This window comes from Tasmannia lanceolata, unplaced genomic scaffold, assembly GCF_043159265.1.
Source record: "Tasmannia lanceolata isolate RefF3 unplaced genomic scaffold, GAP_Taslan_0.1 ptg000018l, whole genome shotgun sequence".
NCBI lineage: Eukaryota > Viridiplantae > Streptophyta > Magnoliopsida > Canellales > Winteraceae > Tasmannia > Tasmannia lanceolata.
Window position 1 is genome coordinate 5,011,469 of NW_027518695.1, and position 22,573 is coordinate 5,034,041.

The following is a 22,573-nucleotide window of genomic DNA, read 5'->3' on the forward strand; positions in this document are numbered from 1 at the left end:
GGACATGTGACCTCATAAACCAACGGTCTGGCTCCTTAAGGTCAGCCTTCAAGCATGCCTTTAGGCTTTAGGTCCTCCTCGGATTTCAAGAAAAACATTTCTCCACGGATTTTCCTCTGGATTTTTTTTTCTATCCCCGATTTAGAGTGAATAATACGATTATGGTTAATTTAGAGGGATTTAATCACAAATTGAAGGTCCATCCAAGTAAAAATTGTGAAGGATTGGTTTAAGTTATCTTTCTTGTGTGTAAACAAAAAGTGGAAACTTTTACAAATATTTTTTCTTTCCAAACTTTTCCATAAAATTTTTGTAATCCAAACAGGGTCCCGAGGAATTGTGGATTGTCCTATTAGATATATCTATGCTTGAGAACATTGACCTGCGAGTTTTAATTAACTTGGCAGGAAAAGGGCATATAGGAATTTCTCGAAGTTGAAGGTCTGCCAACTTCCATTTTTTAAATTATTACAAGACTTCTATCAGAAGACTTCCTTGATTAGCAGCCTTAATCTTTCCATCAAGCATGATGCAAATAATTTAAGGAGAGCATGTTGTCTCTCATGCACACAAGAGCCAAGTAGTCACCAGTTTCCAAATCCTTGAAACTTCTCTAAATAATTTGGACCCTTCTCTAAATATAACAGGGCTTACCGTTCCTGTGCTCGAGCTTAGATGCGCTCGAGTGCAAAAACAGGGTGGGCCCATATTGTTGCGGTGATCCAAAGCATTCATTTGGAAGGCCCTATCATAAATAGGATGTCCACAAAAATCAGCTCCATTGGATCATCCTAACCCTTCCATTTGTGGAGGGGGGAAATGGGAAGATTTGTGGACAAACAGCGTTTTGGATGGGTAAAGATGATCCTATGGATCTGATTTTTGGTACACATACTATCTAAATAAAAAATAAAAATAAATATTTATTAAGTAAATATTTCTCGTAATAACTCATTTTGCAAAAGGGTCTTCTCCAAAGAATCCTCTTCCCTACTTGGCCATCCCTACAAAACACGTTGCAACCTGCAAAATGAGCCCCCTAAAGAATGGTTTGACACATAATGACCCTTTATACTCTACATCAAGACATGTTTATCCTCTATCTCCCTCTGCTAATATGCACACAGACTCAAATCTACCATGAAAGATGCCTCAATGCCAAGTTCTCCATCCATCTTCATTCGATCTAAACCAGTAGGCCTTGCCTTGGATCTCCTGTGGCCCAAAAATCAAGTCAAACATGCAATTGTAACATTGCAAGATGTGTATTTTTGGTTGTTGAACAACATTGCATGATGTGTATATTTGGTAGTTGAATATGGACGGTTAGAAATTATAAGATTGCTGTGATTTTTGGGCCATAAGAGATCCAAAACTAAGGAGATGGACTGTTCAGAGTTCAGACCATTTCAAGGTGGGACCTACTGCTGAATTATTCCTCCCTAAATATATTTGAATTGATTTTACAATTACCCAATTTGTATGATTTATTGGTCATTAGATATCCAACACAGGACACATATTATATGGATGGTCTACACTAACCAAAGGTAGGACCCACTATGTATAGTGGACGTGGCTCATTATGTCACGAGATAAGTGAAAATTTTAGATCGAGAAAATAGAGTGATTTGTGGGCCCAAGAAATCTAACATGGGCCTCACCAGCTAGAGACTACCAACTACACGTTAAATTGTGTCTTAACTTGTCCAAATACATTCTAGTAAGAGTCAACATTGTCTCACATGGAACACTCTAGTCCTGGCCCCACGTAGAATCCAAATATCGTCCGTTAGATTAAGTCCTAAAACTCAATCATTTATACTACCTTAAATAAGGCCTTACATGAGGGCTCAGATCATCCGATCAAGGTTCGTATAATGAACAATAAACGGGGCCAGTGCTTGCCATTCGGATCATCATAGGCTCATTGGAGATCCTAACCCTGGTCACCTAGTTAAGATTTATATTATGTGTGCCCTGTGAAGTGCAGTAGTTTTTCAGAAAGTATGGTGGGTCCACTTCATAGGATGATCTAAAAGGTTCATTAATGGGTACAACCAATTTACATTGTGGCCCATCAAATGAACGGTTTGGATCATCCAATGAAGTGGGACTCACAGCACATAAAATCTCCATCGTGTCTATACATAATATGCAGTTCATCTATAGATCGGAGGGTTAGGATCATCCTAAAGAAATGACATTTTGGGCACAACCTATTTCATATAGACGGTTTGGATCATCCTATGGTGGGGACCGTAGTAGTTTTGAAAAATAAGGGACCATAAGGGCTTACCCCTCAATAAAATCTCACATAAATTTTCCTCTAATAAACAAAGAATAACAATAAAAGTCATTGCCTAAGTAGTAAGTGGGTACCGCCGATAAGTTAAAAGTCATCGCCAAAGTGGGTCCCACCCACACGTCATTGTTACCATGTTACCAATGCCAACGCAACAGAGGCCTAGTAAAATAAAAGCCAAGCTGGCATACAACATAGAAAACAAAGAGAAGGCGGTCAACCCAAAGACCAACCGGCATTCACGGACAACTACCGGTAACCCAAACCCCTCTCCATCTCCTACGGGACCGGTTGTACCGGTGGTCATAAATATACGTTGTAAAAAGAGTTCATTTTTCGACCTTTTTTTTTCAACAAAACAGCTAATTTCACCGTCCTTTCACGCGTCTAGAAAAAGATAATTTATAAATAATCTACCCCATCTACACCCTTCTAACAGGTGCACAGAAACAAAAAGTCCTGTTTCTTTTGCATCTGTTTCCCCCCCCCCCCCTCTCAAAAGATGCCTTCTTTAGCAGACGATCTTTTCCCTTCAACACCAGGGAAGGTGAAAATCGAGCGAGCCTACGCCATTAATCGTCAATTCCACCGATTTTTCACCTCAACAAGTACTATGTTCTTATGGGCTCTCTTTCTAATAGCCCTCACAATTTCCTACCTCAGTTTCCAGACCGTCATGGATACAAGCAGTAAATATTTTACGCCCTCCTGGGGTGGGATCAAATGGGAGAAAAAAGTCCGAACCAGCGCCCAAATGAAACGATCCGGTGGGATTTCCGTACTGGTGACCGGCGCGGCCGGTTTCGTCGGCAGCCACGTGTCCCTCGCCCTCAAGAAACGAGGCGATGGAGTTGTGGGTCTAGACAATTTTAACCATTACTACGATCCATCTCTGAAAGAAGCGAGGAAATCTCTCCTCGCCGATCATGGTATTTTCCTCGTGGAGGGAGACGTGAACGACGATCGGCTCCTAGCCAAGCTGTTTGATATAGTGGCTTTTAGCCACGTCATGCATTTAGCCGCTCAAGCCGGGGTTCGATACGCCATGGAAAACCCTTCTTCGTATGTGCACAGCAACATAGCAGGTCTCGTCACGCTCTTAGAAGCGTGTAAATCGGCGAATCCTCAGCCGTCGATCGTGTGGGCTTCTTCTAGCTCGGTGTACGGACTCAACGAGAAAGTGCCTTTCTCCGAAGCCGATCGTACGGACCAGCCCGCGAGTTTATACGCGGCTACGAAAAAAGCGGGCGAGGAAATCACCCACACGTATAATCATATCTACGGGCTTTCAATCACGGGCCTGAGATTCTTCACCGTGTACGGCCCATGGGGAAGGCCCGATATGGCCTATTTTTCTTTCACCCGAAATATCTTGCAAGGGAAGCCGATAACTGTGTATCGGGGTAAGAATCGGGTCGATTTGGCGAGGGATTTTACTTTCATTGATGATATTGTGAAGGGGTGTTTGGGTTCTTTAGATACAGCTGGGAAGAGTACTGGTACCGGAGGGAAAAAACGTGGGCCGGCACCGTATCGGATTTTTAATCTCGGAAACACTTCGCCCGTAACGGTTCCGACACTTGTTGGGATTTTGGAGAAGCATTTGAAGATGAAAGCTAAGAAGAATTTTATTGACATGCCTGGGAATGGAGACGTGCCTTTTACTCATGCGAATATTAGTCTTGCGAGAACGGAATTGGGTTATAAACCCACCACCGATTTGCAAACCGGTCTGAAGAAATTTGTAAGGTGGTATCTTTCTTACTATGGTTACCAACGTCAGAGAATTGTAAATTAATCTTTTATTTTTATTTTTTTGAAAAAAAAATACTAATTCTTTTGTATCGGAGTCGGAGAAGCTAATAAAAATGCTTTTCCTCTCGTTTCGGCTTTCTGTATAAAAGGGTGTTTCGACTTTCCTAAATTATATCCGATACGCGTTTTCTAATTTCCTTTTCGGGTATTTTCGTTATTTCCTCGTGTCGGTGGGTTGATAAACACGGATAGACAGCTATGTGAAAATGGCTGTTTTGGTAAATTTCTTCAAGATTGGTGTTTACTTATTTGTGGTCTTGTAATTTACGATAATGTCCTCAGCTGTTGCCATTAATGTGGAAAGCCAGCTAAGAGTCCCATAGGTCCGGCTAAGAAGACGTGATTTACGGTTGGGATGAGTCTTTTTAAGATACAGGATAGCCGTCCGATTCTATCTTCTTATACGCCTCGTACGGTCCTCCCATATACACAATTGTTCCTACCTAATTTCTTTGATCTTTATATAGGATTCTAGTTTATTTTAGGGGAATGATATTTTCTCCCCTCTCTCCCCCATCTGACATCAGCAAAATCTTATCTTGAAAATGGTGATCTCTCTTTTTCTCTCTCTACCATCTCTCTCCACTCATCATAATATCTTTCTCTAATTAATGCTTGTCCCTTCTTTTGTCTCCTACCTTTACCCTAGGGCTGCACATTTAACCGATAAACCGAACCGAACCGGGCCTTTCGGTTTGGTTCGGTTCGGTCTTTAGTGGCATTGGTTCGGTCACGGTTTCGGTTTTCCATAAACCGTTTGGATCGGTTCGGCCATGGTCTAGGAAAAATTTCAACCGGAAAAACCGAACCGAACCGATGGAAATTTTGCCATTTTTTTATTTTTTGTTATAAATCATATATATATATATATATATATATATATATATATATATATATATATATATATATATATATATCAATTTTCTTTACTTGGCACACCCAAATCTAATGTATTTAACTGGAAAGAGAAGAGACCGACCAAAATGGGTGGTTCCAAGTAAATAAATGGGCGGAAATATAATACCAAAGACCAAATGAATAACTTAGGCAGCAATCCAACTCAAGGAAATCGGATAAACCGTGAACCGAACAGAACCAATCCGGGACCGGATTGGTTCGGTTCGGTTTGACCCTCGAACGGTTCGGTTACGGTTTGGAAATTTTCCAAACCGATGGCATCGGTTCGGTTCAAGAAATCCCCCAAAACCGAACCGAACCGTGTGCAGCCCTACTTTACCCACATAAATCCCAGCAAAAAAAAAAAAACAGGCAACCAAACAGAGCATGATGATAGAATGAAGGTCACCCATGAAAAAATAAGCTCCACTTTTTGTTAATTTGTGCAAAGTCAACACAATTTCCACCTTATTTAGTGGCCATTCACTTTTTTGGGCGCCACAATATACTAAATGTCATCTCTAGAGATCATTATAAACATATGCAGATATAATCCTATCTTTCCATAGATTATATATGCATTTAGGACAACACGAGGTTGATGGAAGGTATTTGGGCATCTAGTGAGAAAAAAATTCATTTATCATGTGGGCCAGATCCATTATTTGTCTGTAGTGAAAGGGGAACTGCGCATTGCCATGCTGGCGTTTTTGGGCACGATCAAATCTGGTCTAAGTTAGTACAGACAGAAACTGGTGGCTCAGAAGTAGACTTCGCAAACGCGACCCGTGCCTGCGGGTCCACCCAACCCACCCGCAAATTTGCGGGCACGGGTCGGGGTTTTCGTGACCCGCCAAAATAGATCCACAGGTCGGGACAACCTGCGGGCAAACACAATTTTTTGGATTTTTTAACATTTTTTATTTTAAAATAGAAAATGAGATCAAGGGCTAAGAGCATCTCACTTTTTGAGCTGGAATAGTGCACTTATGTTTGGAAATCAGCCCTTCTAACAACATCTCACTTTTTGAGGACTCCCAACTTCCAGCAGCTCATGAGCATTACTAATTTACTATGCACGAATACACTTCCTATTTTTCAAAATGGATGATTGGAAGGTACAGCCCACACCATAGGATGATCCAAACCGTGCATTTGATGGGCCATAATGTAAATAGGTTGTGCCCAAAAAATCATTAGCATAGGATGATTCTAACCCTCCGATCTAAAGAGGGATTGACAATATGGAAACTTCTATAGATCGAACGGTTGAGATTGTCCTATGGCAATGATTTTTGGAGCACGATCTATTTACGCTGTGGCCCATCAAATGGATGGTTTGGATCATCCTGTGGTGTAGGCAGTACCGTCCATTTTGAAAATTAGGGGGTGAATTCATACATAGAAGGGGGTGAATTTATCACCTCCCAATAAAAACTCTGTTTTAGAAAAACATGCGGGTAACCCGCAGGTCGACCCGAACTGGGTACGGGTCACCTAGTTGCTGACCCGTAGGAATGTGGGTCATTTTGACCCGCACCCGCATGACCCGCGGTCCACCCGACCCACCCGTTTGCCATGTCTACTCAGAAGTGTCTTGCAATTCACGCTGTAAGGAGCGAAGTGGTCTCTATTCTCTGAAGCTATCATATAAGTCCAAGATATGATAGAATTGTATATTAACTATTTGAATGGCTTAAGTATTTTTTAAGTGAGATGGGGGGAGGTAATTTAAGTTAGTGTGGGGTCTTGCGGGTGGTCTAATCATGGAGTTTCTGAACGAAAGTGTTAGGAACTAACAACACAACAGAATAACGATATGCAAAAGATAAACGAAAATTCACATACACACACATTTACGTGGTTCACCCAATATGATATGAGCTACCACCACGACAGAGCGATAACCTAACGATTCCACTGTTCTGAAGAAGAGATTACAAAAGCCCTCACAACTCTCACAGGATGGCTCCTGATATCACACCCTATATATGGTGTTCTCAGACACATTACAATAAAGGAAAAAACCCTAATTCATGAAAAGTTTTGATTTGTTTCGAAATGAATTCATTACAAAGCTTTGACGGGGAGCTTTCCTATGTCACCAATTCTTGACTGTTTCTAGCAAGACAACAAATTAATAATCTCATAATCTGACTTTACTATAAAGTGAAATGATATACTCATCCCCCTTTTCTTAACTAGTCCGCTAGTAGTGTAAAAATATAGTAAAGAAACACACTAGATGGGGCTGTCCCAGGTAAGAAAAGGGGGCGAATGTATCACATACGTAATATAAAACATCTAAAAACATATGGATAGTAGAAAGTGAATTTTATCCATTAGAAAATAGTGATCATTTATAATTGATCATGAGATTCGTTATAAAATAATATTATTTTAAGCATAATAAGGGTATCTAAGATATTTTATATAATCTTCCTGTGCAAGGAAAAATATGGTGGACTAGTTGTTCTTTAAATCAGTTGATAGTTTTTTTTTTATTTTTTATCATTCAGTTGATAGTTGATGAAAGGGTCCAATTAATGCAATATAAATATCAATCCAATATGTTATAGTGCCGGACAATGGCCGGTAAAATGCTATCTTTATCAGCGGATTTTTTTCATGGTTGCCAAACATGCCCTTAATAATTAGTCCTTATATTGTTTTACCCCTTTGCTTTACAATTTTTCCCTGTAAGTTTATTTTGGGAGAATAATTAGAATAGAAATACCGATGGAGAGAGAGAGAGAGAGTTAGGATCATATTTGTGTAAGAGATATTTCAGTTATTGGCAGTCCATGGATGGCCCACTGATGATGCTGAATTCTGCTTGGTACGATCTAGCGGTGATGGAGAGGATCCTGCAAGTAACCTACTGTGGACCCCGATCCGAGGACGGTGAGGGAACGAGTCCCTGCAATCTTCTAGATCTCCACAAAGTGAAGGAGAGCTCTACCGAGGAACTCTTGAAACGGATGCCACCCTCACAGCATAGCATGGGTGGCGATATAAAAATAAAGAGATACATCCTGATCCGGAGCCAGGGCTCGAAACCAAGATATATCTAGAAATAACTCAGAGTCGCCATCCATGGATGCGCCATGGAACCAAAACAAATGCTCTGTTTGCAATGGATAACCAGAGATACTAAAGGTCCGTGCCTGGTGACGAATGGAGAAGGTCCGAAGAGCGCCCCCAATTCGCCCGAGTGCGAACACTTGGTCTCTTATGCCATTTATTATTAACCTCGAAGAGTTTTGGGCAAAAATCATGCGAAATGGGAACAATCCTCAGGAGCCGTCTATCTAAGCATGCATTTCCTGAGAATAGAAATAATAAGCACACAAAAAATAAATGAGAGAGGTGCCACCTAAATATTGCTAGGTTATGAGTGACATACCTAACTGGTGTTTAAGTTCTGATGGACAAACACATGCATGCTACAGCTAAAGGTATAGGTCTGCACAAGAAAGTAAGAAAACACAACAAAATATACAACATAACAACACAACGAACCCTAAGGCTCTAAACGATTTAGCCCGAGTCCTCGGATGGTCTGGTATTCATTCAAAGAAGCCTACGTATCTCCGCCTCCACGAGAATCAAGGCAACGTAGTTCTTCGCGCCTATTCTAAGCTAGGATGCCTAAGATACCTAGACCTCTATCTTAGACTCGATCTAAAAGACCGGACTAGTTATTAAAAGCTTCTTGTACGATTATTTAAATTCCAGTGAATTGTGAATTTTAGGACACCCTATATGCCCTAACTAAATGCTAGTTAGCCCTAAGCTAATGCAGGTGGTTCCTACAACCTATGTGTAACTAGGCTGCGTTTCCTAAGGAAAACAATGGGATCACTAACGCATCTTAGACCTAGTCATCAGTCGGCGATGTGAATCGCCAATTGACCGGACGGAGGCGCCCCTAGCTAGGACAAACTCCTAACTCTAACACAAACACACAACAAGCACACAACAAAAGACAAGCTCCTAACTCTAAAACTCTCTATCGAGGACAAACTCCTAACTCTAGAGGAAGATCTTTGGAAAACAAGGTTTTGAAGAAAAAGAGTTAAATGATTTATATACAAAGTTTGGCTGGACTTGGGATGAAGATCCCAAGCTGCACTACGTACCTCGTGGAAGAGGATCAAGCCAACGTAGTTCGAAAATCGAACTCTCCTAATACGCTAAAAACTCAACACTTTAGATTTTTTTAAAATGTTTTTTATGTTTTCAAATGTTTTTGAAGTGCTTTTATATTTTTGATGATTAAAAGTGTGTTAACACCCTTTTAGCTAAAGGAGATCCGATAGAAGAGCCTCCTTACCCACCATATCGCGGTAGAGTAATTTAGAGGGAAACGAGATCCCTAAAGCCTAAGGGGAAAGAAATCAAAACAGGGGGGACTAAAATCCAAAAAAAAAGAACAATCTCGAAGAGATGAAAACAAAACTAACGAGTCCTAATCAATCTCCAAAGGAGACGATATCTAACCCGCGAGGAAAAACCCTAAACAAATGATAGATGAAAAGCTTCATAAACAAAAGGGACTAACAAAAACTCTATAAGAAAATCTATTAAACGATCAAGCACTTAGGAAGGGTCCTAACTGGCTAAACACTCTAAGAGGAGAGAATCCCTTAACCTGCGAAAACTCTAAGGCAGGAAGGGAAGAGGCTGGCTCAAGATACTGTAGACACCCCATTTTGACTAAGCCCTAAACCTTCCCGGCTCGTGCCAAATCCATCTGAATCTCAGCATTAGGGTTCCAAACTTCACCCTAGGCTGGATGAGGGTCTCTTCTAACCCCCTGCAAAATTTCATCGAGATCGGAGCTAGTTTGCCCAGCAAATGGACCGAAATAGTGTGTGTAGTGCAAATGAGGGGGTGGCCCACTAGGTTTTTCATTTTACCCCAAAATCCGTGTATTTGAAGAAAAATTCCAGTCATCCAAAGACCTTAAGTGCCCATAAATACATTTTTGGAAACCTTAAGACCCCAGAAAAATCCCTGCAAAATTCCAGAAAGATCCGACGAAAAAATTCGAAAAAGACAAGTGGAGTTAGTGCAGTTATCAAGCGTGGGGAGGGTGCATTAGCCAGCTGGGGTCGCGCATGTGTGCGCTTATCAAATGGGAGTGCCGATATCAACTGCCCAAATTTCTATAAATATCAGCTTAAGCTCTCATTTTGAAAAAGATCTAGGTTTTGGCTAATTTTTTAGAGAGAGAGTCTGAGAAAAGAAGAGTGAGAAAGTAAATCTGGTTTTCAAACCCTAAACCTCCTGCTGTTTTTTTTCCGACCTCCGGTCATCTTCCTCGGCAAGCTCGCCGGAACTTCGGCTAATTTTCGGCCGATTCTTCGTTTTATTGCTAGATCCTCTTCTCTTTGCTCTAAAACTTTACCTTTCTTAGAGAACCCCAATTTTCAGATCTGATCAAAATCCATTTTTTCCGATCAGAATTTCATTTTTTCCGGCTGTTCTCCGTCGATCTCTGGCCGGGATTCCGTTTAAAAGCTCTGACAGAAATCATCTTTTCCTCTTCTTCTCCCCTAGATCTGTTTTTCTTACCTTGAAACCCTAACTTTAAGCCATTTTTTTATTATTTAGATCATTTCCTTTTCTTCTCCGGTCCTATCACCAAAGCTCTGATCTGCGTTCCGACCTTCTCCAACAAAGTTTTGCTTCTCTGATACACGTGCCGATTGATTCCTTGGTTTTCTCTTGTGCTATTGCATGATGACGGAAGTATCTTACGTGTTTACTGATAGAATTTGTGTTTAAGGTGAGTTACTTTGCTTCGTTAATTTCAAAACAGGGCCTGTTGTGCATTTCTGGGTTAGAGTAATATATTCCTTTGTTTATTTGAACTAGGAGTTCATTTAAATATGTTTCATTGGATAAAGGTTTTACTAATGCTCCTCATTTTAGTACTGTTTGGATAATGAATTAATGTAAAAAATGGACATATGTTCAAATTTCCTGCTTATTTAGCATGGTGACTAGGTCAGGTAATCATGTCTGTTGGGGATTCTGTTCATCAAATGTCATGAATTTTATGAGCTTTGCTAAATATTTATCATTGATTTATTACAGCAAAGGTACACATAGTGTAATAATGATTGTAGAATGGAATTTTATTGAGTTCAAAATAGTATAATCAAATCTGTCCCTGGGTTTACACTGATATGACATTTGTTAAACACATAAATCAGCCTATTCACTTGTTGTTTTAACCTTGTTGAGTCAGCTCCTGTTTTGACCTTGTTGAATCTACCCCTGTTTTACCGAATTTTGAAGCAGGTCTGGTGTGTTAGTTGTAAAAAGAAAAGAAGAAGAAAAAAAAAGAAAAGAATAGATGAGTTGGTAATGACATGGTTTAGATACTTTTGTATGAATTATTCCATTTTGTCCTTCTTTGTTGGCATGTACTAGAGGATATTAATGTGGATGTGCTCTGTGATTCATGTAGTCTAATTATTTTTTTTATTTTTATGAAGGATAAGCCAGGTGGCCGGTAAGGATATTTGTTGAATAATAATTAGTTATGTGCTAAAAATGGCAATAGTTCACCACGTTTCAGCCTTTGTTTGCACCCCATATGAGCACAAATTTTGTCTATTTTGTGTTTAAAATCTGTGGTATTTTTGTATCGGAATTTGTCCGTAAATCTATCATAGCATTGCACACAAGTGTGTTACTGTTTGGCACATGAAATCTGCCCAGGAATATTTCTCAGTTTTATATAAATTTGTTCTAGTTGTAGCACATGAAAATGCTCATGAATTTGTTCCAGTTTTACATGAATCTGCCCATGAAACCTGCCCAAGAATATGTTTCAGTTTATACATATCTAATTTTGTTTTGGGCATAGTTCAGCATCTATTATGTCTTATTATGCGCAGAGTTTGTTTACATTTTAAATCCTCTATTATGCATAAAAATCTGTCATACTGCTATCTCACAGGTTATACATTCATACTTATGATTTTCATTTGGTTTAAAAGAACACCTCTCCTGTCCCATCTGTGAATGTTTTTTTTTAGGGTGAGTTAAAACACATAATAACTGTCTAATATTGCATAATTGATGTCTTGCAATGTATGGTTGCTGTCCTATAGGTTACTTGCTCTATTGTTGTCATTTTGGTTGAGTTTTAAAGCATATAACTGCTGTCTTACATATATAGTTGCTATTCTACATGAGACAGGCCCTGGGTGGTATGAGCTTATTCGATCATTTCATTCTAGATGATGATAATAGCTCACATTGTTCATTATTATGTAGAGTGAACAGGTTGTGAAATCTTTTGGTTATGTTAAATGCAAAAGATTAAGGTGGTTTGACTTCTTATGGAATGTCAGTATGATAGATTCTTTATCACTTGTTTAGAGGTATATGCAAGGAGCATTTTCCATTCTTCTCTTTAGTTAAAAGATTAATTAAGTCCATTAGATAAGCATAATCAAAATGTTTGAACGATGAAGGCGATATCCTAAGCCCATTCTTGGAGGAATTTACCCAATTGTAGTAATACCCTCTCCCCTTTTCTTCCCTCTTCTTCCCCTTTTCTTTAAGTAGAGAGTTCTTCTCCTTTCAAGAGCCTTAAACCCCCATTCAATGAAAGGGCGATGAAGGCGATAGCCCAAGCCCATCTTAAAGGGGAGACTTACTAAGTCTCAGTAATACCCTCTCCCTTTTCTTTATTTCTATAGAGATTCATAGCCCTTTTCTTGCAGGGGCGATGAAGGCGCTAGCCCAAGCCCATCATTAGGGGACTTGCTCAGTCCAAGTAGCACTCCCCTCCTTACTTAAAAGACTTGTCCAGGCTTTTAAGTGTGTATCCCTTGTATATTAGAAACCCATTCATTGCACGGGCAATGATAAGGATATTTGGAGCCCATCCTTGTGTCTAGGAGACTTGCCCAGTCTTGTTAGCATTTTTCTCTATCCTACATCTGTGTCTAAGAGACTTACCCAGTCTCATTCTCTTGCTAAACCTCCTCTTTGTGCGTCGTTTGGTTTTGGGAGAACACCTTACTCGGCTTGGCAACATACCCCTACCCTTATGGGTATTGGGTTGCACATTTGTTGCACCCTAGGACTAGGTAGCTGTCCGGCCCGGTTGGGTGTTTTACCTTTGCCAAATATGCACAGGGTCTCTCTTTTTTTTTCCTTATTACTTGTGAGCTTTATTTTGGGTTTGATAGTCCACTAGCATAGGAATCCGTCCTTAGTCTAGAGAGTCAGTCCTCTTGTTCAGGAATCAAATTCTATCATCATAGGGGTTAGGATTTTATCCAACCTTTCATCAGATCATGTTCTTCTATCCGCTCCTGCAAGGTATAGGATGCTGTCCAACCCTTGTAGAGTTGTTATTCTGTTCATTCCCCCCGCAAAGCATAGGATGCTGTCCAACCTTTGCGGGATATCAGGAGTCTGTCCTCCCCTTATGATGATAGGATTCAGTCCTCTCGTGTCAAAAACATCAAAAACATTCCAAAAACCAAAAACCTTAAAAATCTTGAGTCTTTCAGAGTAGTTAGGAATTCTGTTCCGAACTACGTTGGCTTGATCCCTCTCCAAAGGGTACGTAGTGCAGCTTGAGATCCACATCCTAGGTCCAGCCAAACCTTTAAAAATAAACATTTCAAACTTTCAAAAAAATATAAAATTCTTCAAAACCTTTTCAAAAAGAGCTTCCCCTAGAGTTAGGAGTCTGTCGTAGCTGTTTGGGATATTTTAGAGTTAGGAGTCTGTCCTGATTTGTATTGATATGGTGTGTCCTGTCGTGTGAGTGTCCCTAGAGTTAGGAGGCCTCAAATTGATCGGTTAGACACTTAGTCGAACCGATGGCTAGACTAGGAAGCATATAGTCAGCCCATAGTTTTCTTTAGGATGCACAACCTAGTTACACATAGGATGTAGGGCCCACCTGCATTAGCTTAAGGCTAATCAACTTGCATTAGTTAGGGCATATAGAGAGTCCTAAAAACTACAATTCACTTGAATTTAAGCAATCGTACAAAAAAGCTTTAAAAATCAGTCGAGTCTAGTGAATCGAGTCTAGGATAGCGGTTCTAGATGGTTAGACATTGTAGTTTAGAATAGGTCATCGAACTACGTTGACTCCGATTCTTCCCGAGGCCGGGATGCGTAGAGCAGCTGGGATGGATGGCCATCTTGGTCCGAGTCAGGTCGCATTAGAGTTAGGACTCATTTTGTCTAGTCATGTATAGAATTGAATTGTGTTGTGTGTTTTGCTGTGTTTTCTTACTTTCATGTACAGATCCTATACCTTTAGCTGTAGTATGCATGTGTTTGCACACCAGAACTCAGACACCAACTAGGTATGACACTCATAACCTAGTCATTCTTAGGCGACACTTCTTTTATTTCTTTTATGTGTGCTTATTATTCATCTCCGAGACATGCATGATTAGATAGACGTCTTCTCGGAGATATTCGTTCCCATTTCATATGACTTTCGCCCAAAACTCTTCAAAATTATTAAGTAAATGGCATAAGAGACCAGGTGTTTACACTTGGGCGGATGAGGTGCTCTTTAGACCTTCCGAATTCGTAACCAGGCACAAACCTTCTTTTATATCTCTAGTTATCCGTTGCAACAGAGCATAGTATGGGATCCTTGGCCCACTTCCTTGGATGACGACTCTTCTTTGTTTAAGGTACGCCTCGAATCTGGGCTAGTCCCCGAATCGAGAGGTATCTCACCTTTGTATCGCCACTCATGCTGTGAGGGGCACTTCTTTCGAGAGTTCCTTGGTAGAGCTCTCCATTCACGTGGATGATCCTGAGACTACTCGCGTGGGGGCACGTCCTCCCGCCGCCGCTCTCGGATTGGGGTCCACAGATACGTTCCATCGTTGCCAAACCCCGACAAAGTGTTCCCAAAATCGAGAGAATCCCGAGACTCAAAAAGGATCCCGAGGAACGTGCAAAGAATAGTCTCGAAAAAGAAAGAAAACCCATCAAACCCTGCGAAGACCCTAAAATGGAGAAAATGATAAGAAGGGCAAGGGGTTGGCTCAAGAAATATTCCGTCATCGCCAAAACCCGAGGGTAATATTCCCAATGAAATTCCGAGAATTGAGGAAAATCCCTAAAACAAGCAGGAATGCATCTCGACAAACTAAAATAAGGCTCATCCCGAAAAATGAAAGGAGGAGAAAAGAAAATGGGTCTCCAGGTAGCCTCATTTCCGCCTTAAAATTCAAAACCTCTAAAATACACAAAATTGAAACCCAAATCCCAATGAAATCAAATTAGAAAGCCAAACCCTAACTCTACGCTATTAGGATACATACTCGAACTCAGAATCAAGGAAGAAATGAGACTAAACAACTAAAGCCAAGGGCGCACACATTCTAGGTCCATATTGTTCGACTGCACATATGAAAAGCCCTGGAATTGGGAAAAGACCAAGGCCAAGGACCAAACCCTATCACTGTGGTATGCACATCATTCAGTCTACACATCAAAGATGACCAAATTGGAGCAAAGCTGAGGCTAGTAGTTAAACCCATATCTACAATATGTATATACATCCCAAAGACTCCAAAATAGAAATGGAATAATAAAAAAAAAAAAACACAACAAAACCTTACCCCCAGGAGCGATCTGAGACACAATAAAAAATGAATCATAGACCAATCTTAAGGTGCTGGGGTCTCATTCATGACCAGACGAGTACATGAAGATCTTAACAAATGCAACTTCTCGCCAACAGGGATTAGAAACAGGGAGTATAGAAATTTACAATGGCAGTAACAACATGACATGTCTGAACCCATTCTTTGAGAAATTAGGATAATGAAACCAACCCCAAAAGTAGATGAAGGTTGGATATAGGGTGATTAACTCTATCTCTGAGATCAAGTCATATCCCCTTCTCCCTCTCTTTTTTTTTTTATTAAAAATTTTAGAGTTGAAAATGGAGAATGAAGAGTTTATGAAAATTTTGAACAAACCATATCACAGAGAAGGAAATGAACCTTAATGAAGACCAAGATTAAGGAGTATATGTAAACACAAATCACACCATAAAGAAACTAGATTTTTGCAAACCTGAAGAAGATGACCGATGCCCAATGATCGAGGTTGTCAACGACACGAGGCGATGACGATGATTGAATTAGGCGACAGAAGATCGAATTTATTGGTTGGAGCCGATCGTGCCATTGGTCGACGATCACCAGGTTGAGCGGGTTGTTGGATTTGATGAGAGATCACCGGAGATGGTGGCTGGAAATTGAGGGGTGGGAGAGATGTGGTTGAAGGAAGGAGGTGAAGAAGAAGAAAATGGGGTATTGAAATGGAGTGGGTTTGGTTTATGAAAGGGACGAAAATGGAGGTTGATGGTGGTGGTGGGGTCAACCGGTGGGAAGGATCCGATCGGAGAAGATGATCGGATCCCTACCTCCTCTCTTTCTCTTTTCCTTCTGCTCTCACTGTTGGGAGCCGCAAGCTGCAAATGGGGATGAAGACCCCAAACCCTCTTCTAATTTTTTTTCTAACCCTCTCTCTGCAAACGAAAGGAGTTGGATGGGTTTGGGAGAAGAGAAGGGGTTACAATGGTGGAAGAAGAATGGGTTTTAGGTAAGGGTTGGAAGTGGGTTTGGGTCGGATTCAAGGTGGGAGTGGAGGTGGCGGTCGATTGGAGGTAGCCGGATTCCGGTGAAGAACCCACCGGAGAGGATGCGTAGATGGAAATGGGTTGCAGAGGGGGAGGAGGATGATGGATATGAAGATGGTTGTGGTGAGAAGAGATGAGAATCAGATTAGGGGTTTGATAGGGGCGGCTGGCCGACGAGGTTGGATCGGAGAAGACGGTGGAAATGGGTTAGGGTTGAGAGGATGATGGTGGTGGATTTAATGGGGTCTTGGCCGGATTCCGGCGAGATACCCGGAGAAGATGGAGATGGAGGAGGACGTGATGGCAGAGATGGTGGTGGAAATGATGGTTGAGGGCGAGTGGGCGACGATCGGCCGGAGATGCGGTAGGAGGAGATGAAGGTTCGAATGAGTGGAGCTTAAGCTCCCTCTCTCTTTCTCCTCCTCTGTTACTCCTTCTCTTCTCTACTCTGTGATGGGTTTTAATGATTTTCGCCGGTGGTGGGTAAGGTGAAGGAGAGATGGAGGTGGTAGGTGGAGGGTAGTGGTGGCTGATGGGGTGGAGAAGAAGAAGGTAAAAAAAATAGGGTTCGGCTCCCCTCTTTTCCCTGAAATCAGAAAAACTTTTTTTCTTCTATGGGCCGACCATCCCTGCCTTTTATAGCTAGGGCATTCCCCCAAAAGAATCTCAGCCCTTCATCTAAGGAGATTATTGAGGAGTAAAAAAAAAATGATTAATCTCCATCACATATTGTAGGTTCCAGATCAGCCCATATAGATGAATTGGGGCATGGCCCTCTTGATTTTCAACCCAACTACAAATACATGGCTTAGATCACTCTGTGATGTGAATTGGCTGTAATTGCTAACATGGACATGCGGCATTATATCAAGCTTAGGATTAGATGATAAATTCATACCCCCCTTTTCTATTGGACAGCCCTACTTGGCGGAAATTATGACCACTCTTTTATCCTACAGAAGGATGCCTCGGGTAAAACAAGGGGATATGGCTCGGTCAAAATGGGGTGTCTACACCTACACTCACAGAAAGTGTGTTAGCGGGCCTGGAGTTGTGGCTCCGGACGGCAACTTCGACACTCAAGTCAGAAATCGGTATCACAGGAAAACTAAAGGAAATAGATGAGATTCAGAAGTGTTACCAACGAGTGTGAATGAATCCGCTTTGAGCGTGAGGGCCTCTTTTTTTAGATAATGGAGTTCACAATGTAGTAGGAAACATACCGTTCTAGGAGTCTTGCTTAATTGGTCGACTTCCCCTGGAGATAAGTTTATCTCTATTTTTTATAAATATCCTATTTCCTTGAACAAGTAAGTTACTTTAAATAAGACTTTTCCTCTAGGTAGAAAGTTACCGCCTTATGAACATTTCCTCTTTGAGGGGGGGTTTCCAAACTAAAGACGTCGCTATTTATAAGGAGAGGATGATATTTCGTTATATTTCCTTCTAAACCCAGTAGGTCGGTTTCTAATTATTCGGAAGTGCCACGTGTCGCCATTAGCGGTTAGTGCCGATTCTACCCCAACACCCACCAAATATATGGTCCAGACTGATAATTAATCTTTTCATTGATTCTTCCAGGGTTCACCTTCATTTTCCAGAGGCCTTATGTTTATTAGAGGTGGATGATTTCGAGTACCGAAGTTTCGGGAAGTGAAAAATCCGCCCACTTGGGACACTCGGCAACAGTGTACGTGGCAATCAGCCCCATTGAATCCTTAAGTAGATCAGCCCGTCTGCAGTTATTGATACGCTGCTGAAGTGCTGATGGGAGTCTCAAGTAATCCAATGGGGCGGATTTATCACTTCCTGAAGTTTCTTGTGGGGTTCAACATCATTTAGTGAAGAACCGTGCAATTTCAACTTCATTCAGTGAAGTACCGTGCAAGGTGGGACCTTCGCCTCTTACGCTCAAGTTAAACCTCAATAGTTGTCATAGTGAATAGGTCAAATAGATATTGCTAGTCTAGATAACTATATATTAAATGAGGAAAATCACCCCTTATTTACTCGAGACGACCTCTTGTAGTATAAAAGAGTAGCCATAGATACACTAGAGTGGCCTGTTGGGGGCGAATACATGACTTCCCTTAATTTAAATGGCCTCATGGTAATTGTAGAGAACTATTAATTTAACAAGGTAGGAAAATTCATTTTTTTTAAAAAAAGACGGGGCAGGCGACTGTTAGGTACCTTACCGATACGCCAAAAGCTCCAGAGTTGATGGAACGTGTTAGGCAAAGCCCTTTAAACCTGTCCTATACCAGGCTGGGTCCCACCTAGTCCCATACCTAGGCGGGCCTCCACTTAGGACCGTAACATACCACCACGCTTCCAAATCCACCGTCCTCGGCTGCCCACTCTATGACGGTTGTCACTCTTGCTTTTTTTTCCAGGTAGCCTTTTCCACAGGTCGTCCCTTCCGCGGCGGCCCTCTCTGTGGCAACTTCACTCTGGCGGCTTTCACTCTAGGTTTTTTTTTTTTTTTTTAACTAGGTAGCCCTTTCAAGGTAGTCCTCTCCACAGGTCGCCCCTTCCGTGACTCGAACACGGGACGTGGTTGCTGCTAAGATACCAAATGTTAGGTACCTTACCGATACGCAAAAAGCTCCAGAGCTGATGGAATGCGTTAGGCAAAGCCCTTTAAACCTGTCCCATACCAGGATGGGTCCCACCCAGTCCCATACCTAGGCAGGCCCTCACTTAGGACCATAACAGCAACTATCGCGACACCTGCACAAGAAGACAAGGAAGGCGATCTCTTCCCTTCAACACCAGGCAAGGTGAAAATCGAGTGACCATACGCAATAAATCGTCAATTCCACCGATTTTTCACCTCAACAAGTACTATGTTCTTATGGGCTCTTTTTCTAATAGCCCTCACAATTTCCTACCTCAGTTTCCAAACCGTCATGGATACAAGCAGTAAATATTTTACCCCCTCTTGGGGTGGAATCAAATGGGAGAAAAAGGTGCGAACCAGTGCCCAAATAAAACGACCCGGTGGGATGTCCGTACTGGTGACCGGCGCAGCAGGTTTCGTCGGCAGCCACGTGTCCCTCGCCCCCAAGAAATGAGGCGATGGAGTTGTGGGTCTAGCAATTTTAACCATTACTACGACCCATCTCTGAAAAAAGTGCGGAAATCTCTCCTCGCTGATCATGGCATTTTCCTCATGGAGGGAGACGTGAACGACGATCGGCTCTTAGCCAAGCTGTTTGATATAATGGCATTTAGCCACGTCATGCATTTAGCGGCTCAAGCTGAAGTTCGATATGCTATGGAAAACCCTTCTTCGTATGTGCACATCAACATAGCGGGTCTCGTCACGCTATTAGAAGCGTGTAAATCGACGAATCCTCAGCCGTCGATCGTGTGGGCTTCTTCTAGCTCGGTACTGTACGGACTCAACGAGAAAGTGCCTTTCTCCGTATACACGGCTACGAAAAAAACGGGCGAGGAAATCACCCACACATAGGGGTGTAAATGGATATTCGAAAATTTGATTACCCTCCGCATCCGAATCTGTTTCAAGCGGATATTGTCCAAATCCGTTTATGAGATATTCGGCTCTTAGCGGATGCGAATCTGGTTAATGATATATCCGATCCGTTTAAGATCCGAATCTGAGAAGTACATCATTTTTATTTATTATTAAATTAATAATATCATTAATATTTATTTTTAGTAATGACACACTATCTTTTGTTTCTAAAAGAAAAGCGAATTTTATTTTTAGAAAACAAAACCAAAACAAAAAGTGTTTTGGCTAGGAAATGGAATAATCTCTTATTTTAAGGGCATTCGTAGAGTTTGACATGGCTTCTTTATGAAGCAACAAATGTGGGCTGTACGATGAAAGAGACAAATGAATGAAGCAACAAATGTGGGCTGTACGATGAAAGAGACAAATGAATGATGGTGACTTAAAGAAGATGGCATAGCTTCTAGAGAATTCTAAAGCAAAAGGGCTCTAAGTCATTGATGGTAAAAAGGTCATTCGAGGAGTAAGGAGAAGAAAGATAAAGTGTTGCAATAAAATTTTCAAATTTATCGGATAAACGGATACGGATAATATCCGAATTTGAACAATATCCGCTGGAATCGAATTCGATAATAGATATTAAATATCTGTCGAATTCGAATCCGAATCCGAATTCGGATAGTGTATACTGTAATCGAATTCGGATATAGCCATATCCCATATCCGCTTATAATTTGATCCGTTTACACCCCTACCTGATAAGATAGACTCTTTTGGTAATAACCATTTGAATAAGGAAGACTCTTTTGGAAATAACCGGCTGGCATGATCCTGATATTTGCAGGATTGATATATTTGGTAGTTGAAGGTTGGCACTTTGATGGTATTGTGAAGGGGTGTTTGGGTTCGTTAGATACAGCTGGGAAGAGTACTGGAACTGGAGGGAAAAAACGTGGGCCGGCACCGTATCGGATTTTTAATCTCGGGAATACTTCGCCCGTAACAGTTCCGACACTTGTGTTACGAAAATATTGCTTAGTGGGTTAGTTATTCAGTCAATCTCAAGACTTGGTGTGGTTGAGATACTGGGGGAGCAGTTATTTAGCATTATCTTTTAGTTGCTTATTTGTAGGAAGGAGTTAGCCTTCTTTTCTTATTTAAATTCAGTCGTATGTAAGTTCAGATCATCAAGTATCAAAGAAAGACAATCTATTTGGTTGCTGTCTTGCACTCTCTTTTAATTATTTACATGGTATCAAAGCTTGGTTGGCTGTAAAAGAGAGAAGGCAGCAAGGAATACAAATTGTTCTCAAGTTGCAAAAGTTCTTGTTTCACAATGTCATCATCGAGTTCAATTGTACCTGAAGTTCTTACAGAGAAGAACTATGCTAATTGGAAAGTGTGGTTGAAGAGCTATTTGCAAGGACAAGGTCTGTGAGATATTGTTGATGGATCTGATGTCAAACAACGGCAAAGCACTTCATGCAATCCAAATCTCTTGTGGATCTGACATGCTCTCATATGTGAGAGAGTTAGATTCAGCAAAAGAAGCCTGGGATAGCTTGGCCATCGTGCACGAACAGGCAAGTGGAGCGAGAAAATCCTTTTTGGAAGCTGAATTATGAGCCAGCAAACAAGGAGAAGACTCCATTGCTGTATTCTCTCGCAAGGTCAAAGACATCTGTGATCAATTGGAGGGCATCAGCATCAAGATGGAGAATAACACTCGCGTTGCCATCATATCAGAAAAATCTAAGAACTGAATTTGATGTTATGCGAGTGTTAATTCAGAAGGAGAAGCCATCCATGAATGAGGCAGTGAGCCTCCTTCTTCAAGAAGAAGCCCTGCTTGAAAGACGTAAACTGGAGAGCAAACCTGAAAGGTATGAGAATTCTAACGAAGCCTTATTCACTAATGCTCGTGGAAAACCTCGAGGAAAGGCAAAGTTTCAGGGATCTAGGAATCCAAACAGCAACCAGTCTCGACCATCTACCAACAATGGTAGGAATTTCAACTGCTACAACTGCGGCAAGAGAGGTCACTTTGCAAGGGACTGCTGGCACAAGGAAGGAAATTACATCGCTGTAGAGGAATATGAAGATCAACCAGACGAAAATCGTGATGATAACAAGAATGAAGAAGCCCTGTGCATGATGGAGAAATCAGATCTTGCAAATGATCAATGGTACATTGACTTAGCGTGCTCAAATCACATGACCCCAAGGGAGGAATTGTTTGTCACCAAAGAAACATTCACGAAGGTCTCGGGTGTCATAATGGGAGACAATACCACTCTTGAAATCAAAGGGCAAGGCCAAGTTGAATTGCAAGAGTCAAATGGAGGTATTAAAAAATTATTTAATGTCCTTCATTTTCCTAAACTCTGCAAGAACCTCATATCTGTAG

At 41.2% G+C, this 22,573-nt stretch overlaps 1 pseudogene; it reads left to right on the forward strand.

Moving 5' to 3' along the window:
* Positions 1–2,673: 2,673 nt before the first annotated feature.
* On the forward strand, positions 2,674–4,253 carry LOC143851294 (UDP-glucuronate 4-epimerase 1 pseudogene; annotated as a pseudogene).
* Positions 4,254–22,573: the final 18,320 nt, after the last annotated feature.